Source organism: Vicugna pacos, chromosome 7 (genome assembly GCF_048564905.1).
Source record: "Vicugna pacos chromosome 7, VicPac4, whole genome shotgun sequence".
Lineage (NCBI taxonomy): Eukaryota > Metazoa > Chordata > Mammalia > Artiodactyla > Camelidae > Vicugna > Vicugna pacos.
This window is the reverse complement of record NC_132993.1, coordinates 49133765-49156058: the sequence shown is the minus strand read 5'-3', so window position 1 is coordinate 49156058 and position 22294 is coordinate 49133765.

The window sequence follows — 22294 nt, the reverse complement described above, 5'->3', positions numbered from 1 at the left end:
GGAGCTTAAGAAGAGAACTCAGCTTAATTACAGGCTGCAAAAGGAACTACATTTTCTCAGAATATTCAAGGATTACTGACTCACCTATACTTTTAGCAATGCGCTGGATGAATTGCTAAAATTGCTAGTTGTCCACCGAGCAATGTCAGCACTACTGAATTCCCGAATGTGTCCTGTGATGTCATATCACATCTTTTCCTATATAGGAAAACAGCAGTGAAAATGTCACTTCTTATGCTTTAAAAAAAACAAAATAATGAAATCTTCCATAAGTCCTCTTTGCAAATACTAAGAGTTACAAGCTGTTGGTCTGTGGGTCGTATCAAGCTTGTATATATGTTTCATTTGACCTATACAATGTTTTTTTAAAAGGTAATATTTAAAAATTATGATATTTCAGAAAATAACAGATTTCTGGCTACTAGTGAAACCACTTGAAGGTCTGGCAGGTGCCTGGATTTCTAAATGTGGCTCATTGCTGGAGCTGAGTATTGGGTGCCCATTTCATGGATGATGTGCCCTGCTTTGCCTCTAGTCTGCTACTGTCTCCACCAGGTGAGCTTCTCTCATGACCCCTTGCTCCCTGGCACTCTTTCATATTGGGTCTGTGACTGCTGTATCCAAAGGATAAATGTGTGTTTTCATCCTATACCCAAACCTGAGACAGTGGCCACTGAACCTGTATTTTCTTCCTCACCATTTATTATCTCCTTATCAGTCTCCTCTTCAAACACAGCTGTAAATTCTTCACTTGTATTTGCCCTACCCCATTCCCTTCTTCATGATGCTTGAGCCCTCCCCCTCCCCACCACACACACACATACACACTCTCTCTCTCTCTCTCTTACTCCCTGTTTCTTTTTAGCCTAACTGAATCTTCTGAGTCAAAGAGTTAAGTCAAACCAAGACCACAGATGTTTCCTTAAGATGCTGCTATATGCGAGGCATTTGTTAGATGCTGCTGGGATCCATTCCCATAAGGAGTTTTACGGTATCTTTGGGACTATAACACGTAAACACATACAAATTAAATTAAACATATAAAGCATTAAATAACTGATCACTAGAACAATAAAAGAGAGATGATGGAGCAGTGTAACCAGTGGCACCATAGAAATCTGTATGAGTTGCCCATATCATCTGCATCTCTTTAGGATAGAGAATTAGAGTCCTGGTTTTGTGTCATGGAAGAGTAACTCCATTTATTTCTAAGGTGTCACTAAAATCTCAGATAAAAACATTATTCATTTAAATTGAAATCAAAATCTAAGAACTAATGCAATTAACATCAATTTACACCTCAATTTCATGCGTGCATACACACATAAAAATACATAACGAACATTTGGTAGAAGTTAATGAAGATTGAAAGAGTAAAAAAGCATGCATGTGAATTTCATGGTTCTTCAAATTTCTTGGTCAGTGATTCTTTAAAAATCTGCATTTTAAAACTTGGTAACCTTAAAACAGATATAGTTTTCTTATCACTTACTGGAAGTTAAAAACATGAGACGTTTCTCTCAGTACATCAAAATTTTCCTAAAAGAAATAGGAGAAATATGTTCTTCTAGGAAACATGAAGAATTGTTTTTTCCCCTTTCCTGTTGTACTGTCAGGACTTACTTCTCTTTGCTTAGACCTAGTTAAGAAATCACAAAGCTCTCCTGCTGGTAAGCAAGTTAACTGCTAAGTAAGGCTGGAGGGTTAAAGGTTAACAGGCATGGCTTCAACAACAACTTTTTTATAATAGACATGCCTTACACCTATTAACCTAAACACCCTATTATATCTATCATATTTGGTTGTATTTTATGTCAGTTTCCACCATTCCCACCTAAATTGATGTTGCTTTCTTATATTCCTGGACCTAAGTCACTATTGCCATTCTGAAATTAGTTCTCTCTATTGGTCATAATCACATCAGGTATTTAAAGTGTTATTTAATTAAAATCTACATGTAATAAGGTCTAAAGAGAATTTTGCTTAAATAAGTGGAATTAATGTTGATGTCTCTTTGTTGGTGTTAACGAGTTACTTTAATTGGTGAAAATGAAATAACATCTACCAAAAGATTATTGTACTAAAGCATACATGATAATTCACTTATTTCAGCCAACCTAATGATTAATTAATGCAGGCTAATTAATTAGCCTTATTGGATAGTGTCCTGAAGAGGGTTAATGATGATCATCCATCTAGACTTCTGCCATTGTAGGGGCAGAGGAATAAAGGCACCACCAGGAACTGGAAGGTTTAGAATCTCCCACAGTCATATTTACATACTGGGAAGCAAAAACTCTTCATGTTCCTATTTGAACAGACCATCACTCTCAGTTTTAAAAGTGGAAAAAAGGCACAGGGAGGTTAAAAGTGTTCCCTCCTTCTCTGTCACTTTCCCAGGATACTACTGAAAGCTTATTAGGCCTTAGTTGAAAAATCCCTGATCCTTGCCAGTCTGATGCTTAGCAACTAAATTATTCTCTCCTTCCCTATGTGTTTTACTCACCTTGAAACCTACAAGACCGAAAAAAGTTACCCTACATGTGCAAATTAAGCAAAGGGACATCCAAATTCAGATTTGTATAGGTTTAGGGCATATCAGGAAAGTAGATAAGTTTGAATGTTATCCAGGGTATCGCTGATGAAATGGGTTTTAAGTGGTCTTGAGTAGCAAAATTTTATCAACTAGAACGGTTGCTTTTTACAAAAATTAATGATCCTTGATTTTGAAATTTATTAGCAAGTATTTTTCCCTGGGGGTAAAAAAGACAGAGGGTTTTGTGGTTACTTTTTAGTGAAAAACTAAAAAAGATAATCCTGCAATTCTTAAAAGTTGGTGCCTAGAGATTTTCTTTACAATAGCTGAACTTAACTCAAAGAAGGAAAATGTATATGATTTCCATTTTATTTACAAAAACTCTTATTGTTTAAAAAACACAAAGAAATTAAGATTTAAAGAAAAACATTTTACATCCACATGTATACTCCTTACAATTTTCATCTTTTTTAAACTTAATTCTTTCTAAACTTCCAAGTTTCTCTAAACATTTACTTGGGCAGCGGAGAATCTCTACTTTAGATATAAATGTAAAAACGCATAATTCGAAAAAAACATTCAAATACACAAACACATCAGTATAGTAAAAAAATGTATTGCTGATAAAGTTTTCTTAGCGAAATATTTGTAAACTGTTTTGCCAGAACAATAACAATCACTAAAACAAAAACCAGTGGAATAAGCTTTAATTTGGGGCCACAAGGCTGTATAAAGCAGACTCACTGATAATTACAAATTAGGCAAAATTGTGGTTAGCTTAATGAAAAGACTCGAAAGTGTGCCAGGCCAATGGCAAAGTACCTAAATCTAAAGACAGACAAGCTTTTCTTGATTACAGTGATTACATCATGGTCATTAGAATTTAAAGTGACTAACCCAAACACAGACATCATATCTTCATTTGATAGCTGTAGTCTAGTAAATAGTGGGAAAGGATGTTATGTATGGATTAAGCTTGATGAAATGAAAACAGACATTCTTTTTGAACCTGTCTGGCAAGGAAAATGAAAACTTCAGAATCAGGCAGTAAAGTTAACTTTTAAAGCTCAGTCTCTTTGATTGGAAGGGGTCTGTGTAGTGTTTTTGGCTTTTCTTTGTTTTATAGGGAAGCCAGTGCAACAAATAGCTTTGCACGACTCATTCTTGCGTGCAATCTGTAGTCAAGTAAGACGTTTGAGATCTGCTTTTCAGAAATTAACACAATTAGTATTTTCAAATTTCCAAAGTGTAATGAGGTGTGAGCAATGGTTCAGTATTTGTTTCTCACCAACTATAATACAATTAAAGCTTCAAGTGTGAGTTTTAACTCTCCAAAGTTTCATCCTCACACAGTCTTCAGGCTCTACCCTGCTCTGCATGTGGACAATTCATGCTGAGAAGACAAATGCTTTGCTCAGGGGAAAGGGATGCATTGGGTTACAGTTAGAGCTACATACATGAAAGCAAGCCCATTGACCTCTGATCCCAGACCCCCACTTCATAGCACTACCTGTGGGAACACTGTCTCAACCAGAAGAGTAACTATTTAGGAAGATCAGGGGAGTGAGGCAAAGAAAAATAAGGCATAGAACACAGAATGACATGGTGAAGTTTCTCTGTATTCCATTTCTTCTTGTAGAAGATCCTAGCTTGGTTTAAGAAAATGCAGCCTTTAGAAAAAAAAATTTACATAAACTAAATAAAGCCAAGAAGAAATAGACTTACATAATGACCACATTATATAATTTTAAAGAAAAAAACTGATAAGACAACCTGTGGTCTGAACTTCAGCAAGATAGTCAGTGTAAGTAAAAAGAAAGAACACCCATGTTAAATTAAAGTCAACTTCATTATTATCATCATCAAAAAGCATTTATTGAGTGTCTGGATGTACTGAGCATCACTGAACCTACTATGTTTAGAGTACTTAAGAAAGAAACTAAGTCTTAATGTAAACAGAGCTCAAGTAACGTGAATTGATATCAGTTCCTTAAATTGCACCTTAAAGAAACCATTAGGTTGTTTAAAGAAAAACTATATAGAGACTACATGTGAAGCTTGCATGTTTTATCACTCTGGTAAATAAATGGTTTTGTTTTCTACTTCACTGAAGTTTCAAAATAGTCAGAGGGACCCACAAAAGTTTCACAGCAATTCTCAGACAAGGATTTATTATCAAAAGAACAAGACATAGATTAATCTTCCAAAATGCATTTTCTTGAGTCACTTTGTCTTGAAATAAAAGTCGAACTTGCGAAGTTTTACATTCTCCGTTGTCCTAGCATCTGCCACAGCCATTACCAAGTTTTTTTCATAGTGCAGAAAACAGGCATATATAATGGCATTGCCAAGGAACTTTCAAGTCTGTTAAGTTACCAAGGACCTGAAACCTTACTCTGCTCAGATGGAAGCCAGGCAGGTGGCCACGTCAGTAGGAATGCCTGAAAGCCTCAGTGAGCAAATGCACGTGTTCACGTGTTCTTTAGAACACTGCATCCCTCATAATTTGTATTTAACTGTTTTGGGCTAGGTTGAGCAGAAGCATTTTATACAATCTCCTTAGGTGAACCTACTGTTCACTGTGATATGGTTTAGATTCTTTTATCTACTTATGGCCATTAAAGGGATATTTCTTATACTGAAGTGATTGTTGCTTTTTCAAGTAGAACAGAGATCAGAACAATTTTACCTCAGAGATTAACCTCCTGGATACCTACAGAATCTGTTCACACTTATTTTGTCTGTTAATCCCTGCAGCCATGCCTCAGTAGATAAGAGAGAAAAGGAGCTCTAAATTGTATTGAACTGGTCACTTAAATAGTGGTAAATTGTAGTGCAGATCATAAAACTTGGTATTTGTATGGATGAAGTATTGTATGGATAAAGGTCAAGTTGGGTTCTGGTTCTAAGGGATCCAAGTCGTGCTACAGGGAGATGCCTCATCACACTGGAGAGAAAACAAACAAATACAAACAAACAAATTTTAAAGAAATGAGAGAGTTAAGCCCTTGAGGACTGAGGAAACCAGGGGCATTAAGGTAGGAGTAGATGATGAAGACATGCTAATAGAATAAGCAAGGTAAATTTAGGCAGATGAAGGATAACCTGGAAACAGAGGCCATATTTTTACCACTTAGAAATAATATTGTGTTTCTTGTAGAGCCTAGGTAAGCATCCAGAGCTGAGCAATAGGCAGTCAGGTCAGGAAAGTGTGTAAAAATATCTGAAAGGGAAAACTGTGAGGAAGTAAAAAAGTCAATCTCGGTTCTAGGTCACTGGTTATTTCAGAATCTCACTGGTCTGGTAAAGACAGTAAAACTATCAGTGATTCATGTGCATCAGGTTACTGTTCCAGGGACTTCACATACATTGTAACATTTAATTCTCATCATAATTACAGGTAAGAATTATTATTTCATGTTTTTCAGATGAAGAAGAAACTGGAAATTCAGCGATGTTAATGAACTTGTCCAAGGTACATACTATTAATAATGGAATTATATTTGAACTATCTGTTTGTATAAATGTTGGGGATTTATTTCATTGTTTTATATATTATTCCATTAAAATTTCTGTAGTCCAGAATAGAAAGTCAGGTAATAAGTTGTAAAGTTTTGATGCTTTTGCTAACATTTGTGAAAAGTTAGAGTTGGTTTTGCTCATTTTTCATATTTTTATATTTTCATGCTCATTTCCTTTTCTTAAAGTTTTGCAAACCATATATATAAAGTGCTAATATTTGGCAATAAGTTTTAAATTTTTGTAATGTCAGTTTTTAATAACCAGTAGAATTAAATATACAAGAACACTATTTGCCTTTATTGTACATTGAATATTTTTAACAATAACTTTAAATGGTAACATAAGGTTTCCAAGAGTCCATGATTCTGGGAAAATTTAATGATAGGATTTCAGGTTTGGTTTAAGCACCATCCAAACACTAGCTAAATTATTGAGGTTTTGTTTTATTAAGAATGCAGAATTTAAAATCCAAACATAATTCTTTTTTAACCATAGAAGTTGTCTGGATAGGAAATTACTGTATATATTCATGAATCTGCAGCCTAACTTACCAACCTTAGGAACTCACACTTTATTCATTCTTGAGTGTCTTTTAAATTTTCTAAAATGTCAGTGTTTGAATTAAGACAAATTCATGAAATCTTTGAAAAGTCACCTTTTTGTGTTTTAAAATAAATGTATGCTGTAGAAGGCAGTATTAATCCCAATCAATAAATCAACCAAAATTTATTAATCCTTTTTGGTTTACTGAATGGTATTATATGCTCTTGAATGCTCAAGAGAAGGGTGATTAGACCCACTTTTTGGTCTCAATGAAATATATACAAAAAATCCCTATCGAAAACCACCACCACCACCACCAACAACAACAAAACCCACGAACAGACTAGTATCACACAGCATTAAGTAAACAAGTGTTTAAATATGTGGTAGATAGTTTATTCCCAAGACATGAAGGAAGCAGAAAGTACAGCTTGATGAAGGGCATGTTAACTAAATGCTCAGCAAAAGGTATTATTTAAAGAAAGGTGGCAACAGCTTTTCAGACATAAACAAAGGATGGAAGGAAGAATGTGGGGTGGCTCGAAGGAATGAAGTGCTCATTTTAGAGAAGTAATACTGGAAACAGAAAGTAAGCCAAGGTTATGAAGTCTTTATCTTCCCTCCATTGTTTTAGACTTGGAACAACTTGCTGAAGTGTTTTAGATAAAGAGCTATTCTTAAAATGCTTTGTTTAAAGGTCAACTGCATAAAGTTTTGCAGAATGGTTTGGAGAGGGAACACAGTATGTGACAAACTTGAACGACAAGGGTTTGAGGAGTTAGTGACATAAGGGTAGTGGTAACAGAAGGAGAAAATATTGACACTTTTTGTGACACTATTTGGTATTTTCCACATTTTTACAATGAAATCACATTAAAGATTATTTTGAAAAGATGAGAAATACCACTTTTAACTGCTCTACTCAAGTACAGTAGTTCTCGTTTTATAGTATGCCCCTCAGTCTTGTTACATGTATTTTGATATTAATGGTATTCAAAGAGGTATGTTATTTAAATTTTTTCTTGTAATAGTGTGTGTGTGTATATATATATTTTAAAATTTTCATTATTGCTAAGAACCAAAAGAAATTTTAAAGAAAGAAAAGGAAAATGAGATACCTGAATATTGAGGATGTAAATGATAAAAATTAAATGTTACTCCAAAAGGAACTTGTACAGTGATACAAATAACAGAATGGGAGCTCGTTAGTGAATGAATATTAAAATGTAATTTTGAACATCCTGATGGTAAGTTGAAAATATCTGAGACAGTTGGACACGTGAGGCCTAGAGGTCTGGTCTGGAGATGTAGATTTGACAGCAGAGAAATAGTATAGCATAGATTTTAAGTTCATACACTCAGGTTTTATTATGATTCTTTTTGTTTATTATCTAGATGACCTCAGGCATGTTATCTAAGTCTTTGGGATCTTAGCATTTTTTTAACTAAAAATCTGTCTTTCAGAATTTGGGGGCAAACACTTTGTAGACACATTTGAAGTATTAATTATTCTGGAGAAATAAAATTAAGATAAAATTGAGTTATAAAATTAAGATAAAAATTGTGACATCTTGTTATTTCACTCTAATTGAACATTTTTCTTAGCATAATAATTGGGAATACCATCATGAGCCAATATGAATTTTCTATTTTTTTTAAAATCAGGAATGCTCCAAGGTGGGCAGTTTGGCTCAATACATACAAAACCATCTATTGGTTTGGCATAAATACATTTTAAATCAAATGACTGAAAGAATAAAAAAGATCATCATATATATTATTTTTTATTTTCCCTAAATTAAATTTCCTTCAACACTGTATAATCCTGTCAAAAGACATTGCTCATGTGAAACCTATTTTTGCAAAGCTGCCTGAGAAATGAGTAATGAGAAATGATGATTTCTGTGTAGCCGGAATATGCCTATCAGAAATGATACTTGATGAAATGTGAAAATACTGATTAATGAAGAAGAGATTGGACAGGTCTGGGAATGCAAGATAACTTTGTACTCCAGGTTGCATCTGGAAGCAAAGTACAGAGGAAAATGTTCTGCTTTAGCCTGTGAATAAAAGAACTTCAGTCTCTGTGACTGCCCATCTGGCATTTTTCACCAGCACCAAATTCATTAGCAATGATTAGTCCTTTTCTCCAAATCCCTCACTCAAAATAGGTAAATAAAAGGAGAGTTTGGATAGTAAAAGATCAAGGAACAGTATCTCTATTTTGAGATGTCCTTAAGTTCTCCCGATTGGTCAAAATCTAAACAAGCATTAAAGAAGGAGCTGCATGATGGAAAGATGAATTCTCAGTAAACATCTCCAGTGTTATGTTCTATCTAAGGTAACCGAGAATTTAGTTGAATTAACCCACATATATTGACAATTTGTCATGTGAATTTACACTTAAAATGACATGGAAAAGTTATTTTACTTTGTTTCTCTACCTCAGCCACAGAGAAAAATATTTACAGTTTATTTTATTGGTAAATTTGCCTATGATAGAAACCTTCAGAATATATGTAACTTGCTTTTTTTTAGTTTAGTTCTTTTTATGTACAATATTATATTAAAAGATATGTTTAATGCTAATGCATGATGTGGTTATAATGTAATTATTATATTGTTTGATATTGTAAAACTAATAGGATTCCTAAAGGCTTTAGTAATCATCTCCAACATTTATGTATCAACAGAGTTAACTCTTGATTTTAGGGCTCAGTTTTAACTTGAAACTGGAGTGAGACAGACATAGAGATGGATGCATATATATAGAGAGAGAATTTAAGAGTAAATTTTCCTTAGGGAAATCATTCACTTCTCAGAAACTGCTGTTTCAGGAAGTACTTTCTGAAGAACATGACATTATGTGGTATGCCTAGATTAAAATAAGGATTTGCAAAAATGTTAGACTCCTTACTTCATAGATGTACAAGTTTCTTGTGTATAGCACAGGAAACTATATTCAGTATCTTGTAGTAACCTGTAATGAAAAAGAATATGAAAATAAACATGTATGTATATATATATGACTGAAACATTACGCCATACACCAGAAGTTGATACAGCATTGTAGATTGACTATCGTGCAATAACAAAAGAATACTTACTTCAATTTTCTGACTGAATGCACATAATGTGAATTAAATATTAGACATCAGTTATAAGAAATAAAGATATGCAGTGATCAAAACACTGCAGTACTGTACAGCCTCTTTAATATTAGATTTAAATATGTATTAGATAATAGTGCTAAGAAATAATATGAGTTGCTTTATCAAATTCAACAATATATCATCTTTTCTTTGCCTAAATATTATCTCACTCATCCCTGGGTAAATTCCTTTTATATTATTTGTTGCTGTCCTTAGACAGTTTTACAATTTATCATTGGGATTCAGTGTATTATTAGAATTATAATAATTAATAGTGTTTGCTTTGAAAAAATTACAATTCCTAGCCTCAACATCTAGTGTGTTTCTATTATGGAAACATTGTTTATGTAATAATAACATTACCTTCTTTGTGTTGGCTGCTAGAAAACTTGGAGTCGAATCTATAGCCCACTTTTTAAAAGTTTAGAAGACTTACTAGGGTTTCTTTTCACATATTAACTTTTTTCCTCACATCTTTATATTTTCTTACTCTCTTACTTTAGTTACATTATATGGTTTTGGATACCGTTTTGTAACAAGATTTGAATATATCACTGCATATTTAATATCATAAGCATATACTCCTTATAAGACTTCTTATAACTTCTACAGCATAAAGAACATGCATTCTAAGTAACATGATGTAGAGAGCCACAAAGCTTTTCTTTTTTCAGGTCTAATCTGTAAATGTGTTCCCAAATGTATTTGGAAATAAAGGGGATCTAATGAAAATACTGATATTTATTGAGCACTGTGCTAAGCAGTAAATATTTATATAATGTATTTGCTCATATAATAACCTTATAAATGTAAGAACTATTTTTATCCCCATTTTACTGATGAGAAAAATGAGGTTCAAGAGCTTAAGTAACTAGCCTAAAGTTACATTGTAAGTGGTATGGCTGTAATTGAAAACCTTGAGCTCCACATTCTTATAAAACAAACCACTCAGGAAACTAATTTTCATGTGTCTGACCTGAAGCTGCACTGTTGATGGCCTACAGCTTCCTTGGTTAATTCTGCCACAGAGATATTAATTTTCAGCCATTGGAAGTCACTGAATACCAGTTGTCCCTCATTTCCATTTGCTAAAGGGTAACAAGGTGTGTATGTGTAGGATGGGTAAGGGAGAAAGAATTTTAGAGGAAGCGAATTTTTCACAAGACAGAGGGATACAAAATACTGCTGAACATGATCTCCTTGCCCTGGGAATTATTTCTTGAAAGTTCTAGGGAGAAAGTTCATGTTACCAGAAATGAGTCTTTGGGCATAGATCATCATTCAGTGTGATGATTTAGGAGTTGGGATTTCTGATTAGAGTTAACTGGTTGGGGGCACACTGAAGTCTTTTTTAGGAGAACTGGTCTCTTCTGATGGCATTTGCAGATTGGAAATTTAAGTTGTTGTTTTTAAAAGAGAATCACTAACTTCCTAGAATAAGAACTAGCAGAGTAAAATGTTAGGGGTGAGTACATGTATTTCCTTGATAAATCAATTATTAATCATTGTGGTGGCAAAATTAATTTGTCAAATATTTGTGACAAAGACTATGCGCATTCTTATTTCACCTTTACCTTTATCAGGAACATCCCATGATGTTAATTTTCTGTCTTCACTGAGGGAAACATCTGTTGCCTAAAGTACTCATAATCCAAACAGATCCATTTGAAGTCTGTTGAACCTGAGTCTTTTTAATAGTTATTTTTATTTGTTTAAGGATTACAAATAGGCAATTCATCTTTGAAATGGGAGCAAGTTTTATAACTTTATCTTTTAATGAAAACCAGAAGTCTCTGAACTATCCTACCACTTGGCCACTTAAGTGGCTTGTGATAAACTATAAATCCTCCTTTCATCAAATGTTCTGGAGATACATTTTCCTGACGTCTACAGTGAGTTGATAGCTTATCTCTGCAGGGGCCATGATTTAGTTTTGCAGATGTAGTAGAAAAAAGGATTGCTAATACTTAAAAAAACCTGATTTCCATCTGGGAAATATGGATTCTTCATTCACATAGCTGTAAAACATCTATGAATAAAAATATTCCAGCATGAGAGCTCTATTGGGGAACAGTATGAAATAAAGACTATTATATTGGAAGTCAACAGCCTTAATTAAGTTGTTGTTCTAGGGTAATGGCAAACTAGCCTAATGCTTTAATTAAGTCCTTTAATTTTTCTGCGGCAATTACTTTCATTTGTTAAACAAAAGTCTCAACTTCTAAGGTTTTCTGCCTGCCCCAACTCCATGAATGAATTTTTCCCCCAGCTTTGTTTGAGACTAGAAATCTGTTTATTGCTATCCCTTGGTGTGAGTGCTTGCTTGCCAGTTGATATATCCTGAGAAATGAGTATTTTTTGCTTTGTTAGAAACACTAGATGAAGACAAGTTTATGAAACTTCTATGGCATTAGTTGTTTTGGCAGCACTTTTTATCATCACGTCTATGTTTTGGAAGTGTTGATTAGTGCAGAGAGGACAACAGATTTTTTTTCTCTAAATGTTTTAGATACTGTAACCCTGCTTTTTAATGATATTAGTTATTTGGCTGGAATTGAAGAAAAGTGGTTTTGTTTGAGAGGCTACTTTTTAAAAAAAAAAATCAAAAGTCATTAAAAAAAACCCCTCAAAATAATTGTGTGAGAATAACAAATATAAGGATTTAAAAAGCTGACTTAAAAAAAAAAGGTGACTTTTATCTCTCTTGAACTGAGTCTTATTTATGAAGGAATTTGGTATCATAGTTTGCTTAAAGATAATTATCTGGAGAAGCTGAAATTCTGTGGTCACAAATCTATTAATTAGTTATTTCAAATGAAAGCTGATAGGCTGTTTTTAAGTAAATTAGTCAAAAACCAAAAAAAGAAGTTGAGCTCAGTGAGATTATTTTCAGAGTTTCTTTGTATCATATTTAAGTTATAACATAATTAACAAAAGCTAAGGCTCTAAACAAATATAAATTCCATTCCTTTACTGTACCTCTGTCCCTGTGTCCCTGTCTACTTTTGCCAAGTCAGCAGTTTCTAGACTGTAATAATTGCTGAGACTTTAATTTTCAAATCAAATTATTATCCTAGGTTAGTTAGTGATCTCCATTTTGTTGAAACTTTAAGTTGCTATTCAAGAGCAATTCACCCAAACTGTGAATGAAAGTATCTTTTTCCAGCTTTCTTAAATCTTCCTGCTATTTTGAGTGCCGTCCAGGAAAGAAAACATATTACAACTTTTGATAACATAGGAAGAAAATATTATTATCACAGCTTGAAATCTGTTAACAGGGGCTTTCTTTAAGGGACAAACATTAAAGTACAACAGAAATTTAATTACAAGGAGATTTTCCACTTGTCAGAAATGTTTGCATTAATGTCAGCAATAACTACAATAAAGAGACTATTGTCTGGTACTACAAAAAAGGGAAAAGATGAAAGAGATGCCCAGAACCCCTGTTACAGACACACTGAAGGGTCATTGATTACTTGGATTTTCTTTTGGATAACCCTAAACAAAATAGTGAGTAAAAATATTATAACAGTGCTCATTTGTTGGGATCACATTGATTGTCAGTGTTTCACCAGAGAACTGTCAGGGCTGCTGTTTGTCCTTGTAGTCTGATATGGAAGTAGACCAATAGTGTTTAATACTTATGGAGAAATGGGGCAACTCTAGAAGATCACTGGCATTTTTTTCTTGATTCTTCCTTTTCTTTTGACTCCCAAGTTCCAAGCATTGCTTATAGGATGAGCTACATGAGTATTGTATGAGAAATCCAAATAGTAAATTTATTTAGAATCTGAATCTTAATGATACTGCAATGATCAGGGTCAATAGAAAATTCTCTGGTGGATCTGATAATGGTTTCACATGTTCTGGCTATAGGGCCTCTTGCTGTAGGGAACAGAAAAAGATGTTAATCAAATGGATTTCTTGTAAGGAACCAAAAGTGGCCTCATGAATTAAATTTTGTTATACATGTAGAATCTCACTGTATGTGAAACTCTTAACAAGTATTCATTTCAGTTCGTCCTTACAACACTTAGATGATGCAGATACAATCATGGTCTTTTCAGAGACTTCGGAGAAGTAAAGTGCATTTCCAAAGGCCATCCAGCTAGAACACAGTGGAGCCATGAGTGAAATATAGGTCTGCAGAGTTTGTATCCTATGCACTTAATCACACCATTTTTTCAACAGCTTGATGGGCTATTTCAAATATCCTTTGAGACAAATTTCAAGGCCAAAATAATAAAAACAAAGCTTTTATCCAGTGCTTCCCAGCCTGTGGATCATAGGTTCCTGAGGGACATCCAAGTTAATATAAGGAATCCTTGAGCTCAAATATTCATGAAGCATAATTTGTAGACAATAAAGATGTTGTATATTACTGTTTATTAGATGTAAATATATATGTTGTGAATAATAAAATATAAGTTCAATTGTTAATCACCACTGATTCTGAGGAGCTTTATGCATTATCATTTTCTGGCCGATGATTACCAAAGTTTTTTTTGTTAAGACATCAAATATATGCCAGACACTATTTCTAGTCACTGGGCAGATACAGTAAAGAAAATGGACAAAGATCCCACTTTTGAGCAGCTTAAATTCTCATGCTCTGTATACTGTATTATATAATGTATGTATTTTTAGTACAATCATAATTGTTTTTTAAAATAATCTTGGCACTCTCTGAAGATACTGCCTTGGTACATTTTTTTGGTGGAGTTGGAGTGGGCAACGATCCAGACCAACACCTTGTAGGTTTCTAATGGAAGCAATTTTGGAAATGGATTGGGCAAACTGTCAAATCAGAATCAGCCCTAAACAATCCCTACACTCCAGGGTGTTACCAGGAATAACCCTGGTGACCCGACTCTTACCAAAACTTGGTTTTTGAGAAATAATATTAAAAAAAACTGTCAGAAGGATATGCATCCCAGTCCATCTAGTCTGCTAAATAGCATAAATATTTATACCTGGATAAACTTAGGCCATCAGAAAGCTGTGTGCATAGATTGTGTGGTTTTGGCAATCCTTTCAAACCATGTTTATTAAATTCTGTTTTGGCATGACTTTCCCATTGAACATAATAGGGCAGCTACAATAAGAAACAGCTCCATGGAGCTGTCTGTATGTGATGGAGGGATATTATTGAGGCTGACGTCCCCAAAGTTTCTTAATGTCCCCTCTGTGTGAAACTGGGGGAGAGTTTTGTGAAGACCTCAATGTAGTTAAGTGTGGGTTTCTGTGGAACAGTTGGTATGTTTTTATCTTATGCAAAATGATAAATTTATAACTGATTATATTTGTCACTTCAGTTTGTCTGATAGAGGACTCAGAACTGTATTTATGGCCCACCTTTAATTCTTTTGCAGATGTATACACATTTATTTCTGTGTTCTTAGTCTCTGGCTTCTTCATAGTATATAAGCCTCATTTTCTCTAGGAACTGGTACCCTTAATAAAGTTTTATTTTACCATATGGACTTTTATAAGCAACTCCAAATACTTTTGGGAACAAGGCAAGCTACATATTCATTAATGAAATAAGTATAATAATAAGTGCGAGGAGAGATATAAAGAATTAAATAATCTAAGCTCCCTGACTTAAAGTTACACCAAATGTACACTAACCCTGTAAGTTGACTGCCTACGTTTTTCTTTAAAGTGCTTCAGAATAGGCTTCAGAAAATTCGTTTTGAACCATGTTCAGTTTCTGTTCCCTGCCTCCAAGATTTGTTGTTCTCAAGGCTTCTCCCGTCTCCTGTCTCAAAACAAAACAGTGTACCTGAAACTCGCAAGAAGTTAAGCAACTAAAGTTAGAGTCGTGTGATATTTTTGTGCTATCTTATTTGAATTCCACCTGCATCTTTAAGAACCTCATATTTTTGTAACTCAATCTAATAATCTTTATGGTAGGTAACAAAGTAGATAGAATATTTTGACACCTGGCACGTATACGTCTTTTTGCCTTATATTTTTTCCATTAGGTTACTATGAAAAGTCATTTAATTTCAGTCTCCTATAGAGTAGAATTGATATGAATAGGAATGTTTGCTTATATAACAAAACAGGTATTAGAAAGCACTCAATATCTGTTTTTCAGAAAGCCAGCTACATTAAGAATATAGAACTACCTTCATTCTCTAGTTATGCTAGTCTATCTTCATTTTTAATATAAGAATATCAGTCATACTCAACTGTCAGTTTTATTGGTTTATTAACTGTTGAACTTCTAAAAGTGGCTGATGCTCACAGGAGGTTCCTGTTTGAGTTCATTGGACTGATAATGTTAGAGCTCTTAAGAGGAATTTAGATTAGGAGATATACAGCTCTCATAGGTCATATTAAGCTTACTTTCCCCATATATGACTGTGGTTCTTTTCATAGAGCACAATTCATGCTTCTCCATGGTCCCAAGGAGATTGTACATGTAAACAGGAATTTTCTCCTGTGGGTGAGAGAGGAGTCGAGCAGGATGTGAACCAGGCTAATAAAATGTGAATTTATAGGTGTTCTGCTTCTGAGCCCACTCTCTGTGTCTGTTAGAACCAGCCCTTCCTCATCCCCCAACTGCCGAGAAGGACTGTTCTTCTTTTCTTGTAGTTAATGAATATGAGTTTATTCTGAGATTGTACAAAGATTTCAGCAAACTGATGCAGCCATTTCAGTGCTCAAATGGATTAGGAAGAACCAAAGCCCAAGGTGAACAATCTCTCAGAGCTTACTATCATGACGTTTAATTTGTCCACGGACTTGAAAAAGGGACACACTGTTTCCTTACACTTTTTTCTCTTAATATTTTAGTTTATTTTGACCCAATCCATTGTCTTGATAATTGTCTGCATATTTATTTTTAAACATTAATATTGATCTAAAATCTTCAGAAGCAACTAAGCAGTAAGTGTTATCCCGAACCTACATGGTAATCATGTTAGGAATCTTTTTATGTAGCACTTAAAAAAACAAATACAAAAACATTCCTTGTAAAAAAAGTACTGAACACTGTATTTCTATTACAGTCACAAATCACAAGCCATGTGGTTTTCTAAGATAGCTAATACTTTTCAAAGTGAAAAGCTTTTCAAAGTTAATGTCAAATATTCCCACTGAGTGATTCTTAAAATGCATTAGAATGTAAATGGCCAAAAATTGAAGTTAACCTCTTTTGACAATTCTGTAATATCTACCATTACAGATTCAAAACAGGGCAATAATTCCAAATGAAAACTTGGCTAGTTTGGTCTGAAAAAAATTTAGGATAAAAAGCCATGCAGGATGCTCCCACATAGTATTTCATAAAAATATGATTTGATCTGATCGTCATAGTCTGGAACAGATTTTTCTTGGTATTTGGCTTTTCCCCCTTCATGCCTGAAATAAATTTTCTGGAGTCTGTGTCTTTGCTATATGCTATGTATTCAGAACAAAAATATCTTTCTTCTCTAGGGAGTGACTGAGGCAAACGCTTCTTTACATGGGATATTTTACTGCCTGCATTTTTTTCAGGTGCTTTTGCTTAGAAATGTCACTCATTACATTTTTACTCCTTGCTAGTTTATTTACATGCACCCAAATCATCTTTCTTATCTTGTCTATTATGAACTCTCTTTAGTCAAATTCAACCCGCCACTTACAACAAGTCAAATATATCTGGAATACTGCCATGTATCCCCTGTAGTTTCTCTTCTTTGCTTTTTGTTTTGTTCCACTTTTTGTTGCCTTTCATAGTGCAGACTCTTTGGAAATGCTCAATAAATATTTGTTGAGTGAATGAACAAACAAACAAATATATCTGTTGCATTTACCATATATTGCCTTGTATTAAATTTTGTATATATAAACTCTTAAGTTCTTAGAGGTGTGTAATGTTGGGATACACCTCCCCTCCTCACCTTATCACATGCACATACACATGCACAACATTCCTCTAGTAGGTGGTAGATATCAAAACATTGTTATTGAATATGTAATTCAAGGTAGGGTAGTGGTAAACCAAAACATGAAATATACTGATATACATCTGAAGTGTGGTGCTAGTCTTATTCATTCATTTATTCAACAAATATTTTCTGAGCCCTATACTATGCTACACATTGTTCTAGGCACCAAAACAGTGGTGGTGAACAAAACAGAGTTCCTAACTTTGTAGGTCTTATATTCTAGTGGTGGGGAGAGACAATAAGCAAATTGATGAATAAATGTATGACATGTAATTATCAATTAATGCTGTGAAGGAAATGAAGCAGGGCCAGAGCTTAGCAATGCCCATGAAGAAAAGAGCTATAGAAAGTAAAGGTCAGAACAGATCTCTCCACAGTAGTGATATTTACATTGGAATACACAGGAGGTGAGGGAATTAGTCATGGGGCTACTTGTAAGAACACTGTTGTTATCAGATAGGACAGCAAATGCAAATATTCTGAGGCCAGAATGAACTTGGCTGGTTCAAGGATGAGCAAAAAGGCCACTGTGGTGAGTGTGTGTGAGTGAGATAGAAAGGCCTTGTTTATTCAAGTGGGCATTTCCACTTGGATGTTAGACTGACACCTTAAACAAGGAGGAGCCAGCAAATGAGCCTGAGAAGGTATGGCCATTGAGGTAGGGGGAAAGCTAGGGGACTGTAAGCCCTTGGAGAAAAGTGTTTCAGAAGGTAGAGGGTGATCATCTTTGTTAAATGCTGCTGAGAGATCAAGTAAAATGAGCATTGAAAAATTGATCAACTGCTTTGACAAAAAGAACGTCAACAGAGAATTTTAACAGAATGGTTTCTGTGAAGGTGTTGGCATGAACACCTGACTAGTTAATAAAAAAAATGGGAGATGAGATACAGGAGAGAGTGGGTATAGGCAGGTATTTTGAGGAGCTTTGTTGGAAAGGGAAACAAGTTGGAACTTTGCTGGAAAGAGTAATGGAAAAGTTTCTGCAGCGAGTATTTAGGATCTAGAGAATTTTTTTTATTCACTTATAGTCAGGTTATGATGTGACAATTTCTGGTGTACAGCATAATGTTTCAGTCATACATATACATACTATATTTGTTTTCATATTCTTTTTCATTATTGATTACTACAAGATACATTAAATATAGTTCCCTGTGCTATACAGTATAAACTTGTTGTTTATCTATTTTACATATACTAGTCAGTATCCACAAATCTCTAACTCACAGTTTATCCCTTCCCACCTCCTTCCCCACTGGTAACCATAAGTTGTTTTCTATGTCTGTGAGTCTGTTTCTGTTTTATAAATAAGTTCATTTATGTCTTTTTTTTTTTTAAATTCCGCATGTAAGTGATATCGTGTGGTGTTTTTCTTTCCCTTTCTGGCTTACTTCAATTAGAATGACAATCTCCAGTTCCATCCACGTTGTAGCAAATAGCATTATTTTATTCTTTTTTATGGCTTAGTAGTATTCCATTGTGTGTGTATGTGTATATGTGTATATATATACACATATATCTCACAACTTCTTTATTTATTCATTTGTCAGTGGACATTTGGGTTGTTTCCATGTCTTGGTTATTCTAAATAGTGCTACTATGAATATTGGGGTGCATGTATCTTTTTGAACTAGAGTTTCCTCCAGATATATGCCCAGGAGTGGGATTGTTGGATCATATGGTAACTCTGTTTTTAGTTTTTTAAAGAATCTCCATATTGTTTTCCATAATGGCTTCACCAAACTGCATTCTCAACATCAGTGTAGGAGGGTTCCCTTTTCTCCACACCCTCTCCAGCATTTATTGATTGTGGACATTTTAGTGATGGCCATTCTAACTGGTGTGAGGTGATACCTCATTGTGGTTTTGAGTAGAGAATTATCTTGTTTGTTTATTTTATAAGATGGTCAATAGTACAGTTTATGTGTTTGACTATGTGTGTGTGTGTGTAATGAGGAGAACAAAATTCCAATAATGGAATAACATCTCTTCTTTGCCCGTAAGATAAGGGTGAGAAGTTGTGCCTTGGTCACAGTCACCCTGACATCATTAATACACACACACACACACACACACACACACACACACACCTTCAAATGCAGATTAGTTCAGGATTCCAGAGATTGGCTTCAATGACTGGCAGAATAATTTAATACTGGGAGAGAGTCTTAATTTTTAATTCCCTTCATCTGAGTGAAAAGCTTATTGATGTGTTTGTGGAATATTCATTTGTTTCATAAATACTTTTTAAAAAGCTACTCTCTGCACTAGACATTGTTCTAGGTACTGAGAATGAGAGAACTAAAGAGACTTGTCTTCTTGGTATTTGTCTGCTCCCCTCTATTGGTTTCATTCTGATTTCATATTGCATGTCTGTGGCATACTGGTCTAAATAGCACAGGTTGAAATGTCGAATTTAAAATGTACTCATGTTTCTATGGGATTAATTAAATTTCTATTTTTCTGAGCACATTAAAATGAACAAAGTTTCTTTGTTATATTTCGAGGCTTCCAGGAGCTCTTGGAGCATAGTTTAATTTTACTGAGAAAAATATCTTTAATTACTTACAACTTTTGGATTTTTAAATCCACTAATAATAAGTAAAACCTTTAAGATTTTCTTTTTAATTTGTAGGATTGTAAATGCTCTTTCCAAAATAGGGTTTGGAGAAAAAACACTTTCACCCTAGTGAACATCCAAGTCTAGGACACACACTGATGTCTCTTATTATCTGGGATGGATATCTGCGTTACAGTCACAACTAACCACTGTACTCACTGTGTGACTCCTCAAGCAAATTATTCACTGCATATTGTTTGTTTAGCATTCTTGTCATTTCCGACTTAGCTTTTAACAAAGGTTTTGTCTTCTTTTTTAAACTTGAAAACGGAGCCATTTGCAATCCTTTGGGGAAAAGTGAAAGAGGGAAATTTTTACATGAATGTGTTCCACAATGATATATGGCCGGCATGGGGTGTAATGTGAAGAAGGGAAAGGGTTGAAGAAGCTGAACAACTTTATTGGGCCTCCTGTGTGGTGTCATTCCAGAAGGACGTTATTATTTGCCTTGGAGTGGATCCCCAGAGGAGCAGAGTCCATCTTAGTCAGATGTCAGTATAAGAACACAGTCACTTGACTCAAAGTACAAGCTTTCCTGGGAGGATCTCTCGGCTTGGATTGTTCACCCTTCTGTTTTCTTCTGTTAATACAAATGACCGATAATTACTTACAGAGATATGAAACATTACAATTTTTCTTCTTAATTAATTAGTGGTTTTATTTGCCTGTTTTCTGCAAGCAAAATTGACAAAAAAAAATTCCCAGTGTAATACTTCCCATGTGTTTTAGGTTTATATTTTCAAATCCATGAGTGTTACTTAGTTTATTAAAATTGCAGTTAACTTATAAGTGATAAGAAATTTCAGGAGAGTAAGACATCTTACTGGATTGGAGGGCTCAGTAATATTTATTGAGGACCTACCACGAGGAGGGTATTGTTTTAGGTGTCATAGGGGAAACAGGGACACATCATACCTCAACCTTGCTATCATGGAATCATAGTTAATTTGGGGGAACATGTACATACAGACTTCACAGAATGCAACAAAGAAGGCTTCTCTGGTGGAAAGTGCTCATTTTAATAGTTTATTAGTTACTTATTTCCTCCCACATTCTCTCTTAAAATTCTTAAAACCCCTTTTTAAGCTAAAGTAGTCTAATAACAAAAAGACATTGCAGTGACTTTTCAAGAGAACTTACCTAAGAATAGGAAATATTATAACCTGGAAGATGTGAGACATTTGGTAATACAAAATTCAACTTAAAAATAAAAATGTTAACTCTTTTAATTATTTTGTGTTTTTTCATACAATCATAGGTCCAAAGGAGTTGAACCCACTATTTATCCAAGTCTTTTTAAAGAAACGTGTAATGCCAGAGAAGAAAATTTCAGACAAACCCCAGAGCATTTTTTCACAAAGTTATATACCAATAAAAGAAAATTATGACAAAAAACATTTTGTGACTTTAATTACAGCATTTTTCTGCCATACACGACTTGCATAATTATAGCTAGAGAGACAATTCAGCCCCACGTCTTTAGTACCTAGACTCCACGGAACCAGAGTCCTGAATTCTGGCAGACCGAACCCTGCTCTTAATCCATCTGAGGCAGATAAATTGAGTTTCAACAGTTTAGTTTTTGAGAGCTCATTTGTGCCACAGTGTACGAGTGATTTCATGGGTGTTGTCAAGACCACAGGTCCATTCTGGTGTAACTTGACCTTGTCTTAAAGGCAGCCTTTAAGACAAGGGAATACTGAAATCTTGGGTTGGTTACAGGGTGATGGAAACAGATGTTCTCTCCACCTTGTCTCATTTGTATTGAAGATACGTTAAAATTTGGTGAAGGGGTAAAACCATAATGACATTGATATTAGTTGAGTTTCCTCATTTGATTATGGGGAAAATGTTGTTCAGTTCAGTTAGACTGAGCAGGTAGGGGAGGATCTGAGGGTTTCAATACCAGCAGCTTCAAGTCCTTTTCTGACAATTTTATGGGTACTTCACCTTCAGAAGTGGAAGGAAGGGAAGGCTGGTA